Below are 3,511 nucleotides of genomic sequence, written 5' to 3' on the forward strand. Positions count from 1 at the left end.
CTATATAAATTGTTGTTCAGATTCTTTTTAATACATTCCATATTACCCAGAAATGCTTTTGTGTATTGTTTTTTTTAAAAATTTTTTTATGGTTTCTTTTAGAATCTCAGAAAAGGATAAGGAAATCAGGCTATTAGACTACATGAAGGAAAAATGTGATTGAGTGAGAGTGGGTAACAAAACTGGGCCCCAGCAGGGCAGAAAATGAATAGCCTGAGCCCCAAGTGCTCTAGCAAGGTCAGGGAGCTGAATTATGAGAGGCAAGAGGCAGGGCTCAGCTGAGTTTAAGAGGCTTTCAATTACTGGGGGAAGTAACCTGGGTTTTACCTTTGTCCCATCAATGCCAGGAAGCTCACTCCAGTCTTCCTTATGGGAAGACACAATCAGCAGTGGGGTTATACTGCTGACCACAAACAGAAGTCGACTAGGTATTTCATCACCAAAAAGGATTTATTCAGGAAAAAGAAAGGATTGCAATCCAGTACATGCAGTACAGGGTAGGCTGCGTGCATAAAGCGAGAGCAAGAAGCAGGAAGTTCTGTTCAGAGGAGAAAAGGAAGTTAAAGGGAGAGGCTGTTATAACCTTAGAACGCTGTTGTAAACATAGAGCTCTTCCTATAGGGCTTTTGTGGCCAATACAGGGTGTGAGAGCTCCTCCCACAAGCCCTCCTGATTTCTGACTTAGTTAAGGTCTGTTATAAATTTTGACAACACCAGATGAGAGTCCATAGATCAGCTCCTCAACATGGTAGCAGTGTGACACTTGGCAAATTCCTTAACTCTCCCTGCCTCAGTTTCCCCAAAAGTGCATTGGGGTTGATGATACTCATTTTAAAATGTTTCTCTGAGACTTACATGATATAATCCATAAAACATTCCTGCCAGAGACACAAATGGAGCAAGTGCTTGATAAATGATAGCTATCATTGTTATTAGTGATAGTGGTATCACAACTATGAAAGATTTTCAGACATTAGCTAAGAACACTACAGGAGAACCATTTTCTCTGAAGGAATACTGTACTTCTAGTAGTTCCACATTTGCCTAGATCTTGGCAGCAACAATTCAGAGAAGAAGTAGCTGAAGGAATAGACACAAACTTGGTGATTTTTCAAAACTGAACTCTGATACTTAGAGATGCAATGTACTCTGGAATCAGAACACGTGTTTCAGATCAAAAGTAAACATTAAGACAGCAATTGGTAAGGACCAACATGGAACAGGGACCAGTGGAGCCTCATAAAAAGGCAGGGGGGGAAAATGAGATCCATGATATTCAAAGCTAAAAAATATAGTTAACCCTTTAACAACTTGGGTTTGAACTGAGCAGGTCCACTTACTCTCAGATTTTTTCCAGTAAATACCTGTACTGTTTTCAATCCATTGTTGGGAGTCCAAAGATGCAGAGATCTGACTATATGCATTGATCTAGGCCATTCTATATAGGGGACTTGAGAATCTGCAGATTTCAGTATTGGGGGGTTGGGGGTGGGGTCCTGGGATGAGTCCCCTTTGGATACCAAGGGACAGTAAGTTCTGGGAGAGTTAAACGCTTCATATAGATTTTCAACTGCATGTGGGAGGTTGGTGCTCCTAACCCTCACATTGTTCAAGGGTCAACTGTAAGTGCAGCTTAGAGAGTTCCTTAGGTCAGGTCCCTGGGGGTCAGGCCCTGAGGTTAGGATTCATGTGCTCTCAGGAGTAACTGGTAAGGATGAGGGAGAAAACTAGACAGAGAGAGGGAAGGGCAAAAATCAAACAAGAGCACAGGACTAGAATTCCCAGCCTCAGCCTGACTCCATAGAAGCTCTGGGGTTGCTTTCCTTGCAGAAGAAAACTGGCTTTTGTTACTCAGCCCCTGTCAGTTTTGGCACTTTCCAGTTCTAATTATATGGCAGCTGTCAGAAGCAGAGTAGAGAGCAACTGCAGGAGACAGTCACCTTTGCCAGAGCTATATATGGCCTTACTCATGGCATGATGTTTAGTTGGTACACACAAGGGCAAACTGGTCATTAAATTGTTAACCCCTTTTGCACAGTCACAGGTTGGTAAAAACTCATTTCTCCAAGGGCCCTGAGTGCCCCATGACCGCTCTGGCTTCCCCAAGCCCACTCCTAGGACGATTTAGATCTCCCACAGTCTTCTGGTTGCTTATCTGATTATTCAGTGTTTTTCCATAGATGCTGAAGGAGGTTTGGAATATCACCCATGGACAGGAGTCTTCCGGATCATCAGTATATGATTTCATAAGTTATTAGCCAATCCTTTAATAAAACTGTATAGTTTATTTAACTCTCCCCTTAAGCGAATACATGCCAAAACACTGTGGGAGGGAGTAAAGACAGCACATTGTAAGAGTTTCATAGGTTAACTTCTCTTCATTATTTAGGAAGGCTGGACACTTTTAGTAATGTTCTTGGACTGATTTAGTAAAATGACTTTTAATGTCAAGTCAGCTCACTTTTTTTCAAAACCCAGGTGTTTAATGGGAAACTTTGGAGCAATAGCCTATGAATCATAGTAAAGTGACACATCCTGAGAAGGGAGAAGAGAGTTGTGTGTCCCTATTTAGTACAAGAAGCCTTGTTGCTATGTTTCCTTCTGCAAGTTCCATTGAGGCTCCTATAATGACTGTTTTAACAGGCTAAATCTGTCTTCCACCCAAGTTGGTAAATAAATTTATTTCATGATACAATGGGGAGGGGGATATATATGTAAGGGAGTGATGGACTAACGAAGGATGTGCTGTTAAGATGGGTGAGCTTAACTCTTTCCATAAGTCATTTGTTTCCTAGTCAAATTTCAGTGGAACTTGACTCAACAAGATTCTGTTCAGTCACGCTCAAGAATAGATGAGACATTTATTTCCCAAATGCCTTCTGGATTACTTCTAATCGATGTACATGATAGCACATCTTCTGGTCCTAAGTGTGCGTGTGCAGGTGTGTGTGTCTGTGTGAGAGGGTTGTCATATTGGGTTTCCAAGAAGCAGGCCCTAAAATAAAGTGGTGAGTACCAGCAACTTGCTTGGAAAGTGATCCCTGGAAGCAGTAGAAGGAAAGTGAGGAAGTGATAAGGGAAGGAAAAAAAGCATCACTGAGCAGGTTATCACTGTGAGTCGCTGCAGCTCAGTGTTGCTGGGGAAGTTAGGTAGTGTAGAGTCAGTGGAGACCATGTGGCTTAGGGTTATCCTGACCAAGGTGCTGGTAACCTCACTCTATATCCAGGCTTTTTCACTCCTGTATTTACCTATCTTCTCAGGATAGACATGTGAGTTTGAAATCCTGTGGTTAGTAGATGATGAGTCAGAACTCATAGAGGCTAGATGAAATGCTTTGGCTATTATTTGACATTTTCGACATTGGGCATTAAAATGGGCATCACTGTAACTCAAACCATAGAAACAAAAGAGGTTTTACTGACTGCCACCTTCACCTTCTATCTTTATAAAGTTGTTAGTGTTATCCTTCATTAATAAACTCAGCAGCCATTTTGATATTTCTGAGTTGTT

Source organism: Hipposideros armiger, unplaced genomic scaffold (genome assembly GCF_001890085.2).
Source record: "Hipposideros armiger isolate ML-2016 unplaced genomic scaffold, ASM189008v1 scaffold_20, whole genome shotgun sequence".
In the NCBI taxonomy this organism is placed as follows: domain Eukaryota; kingdom Metazoa; phylum Chordata; class Mammalia; order Chiroptera; family Hipposideridae; genus Hipposideros; species Hipposideros armiger.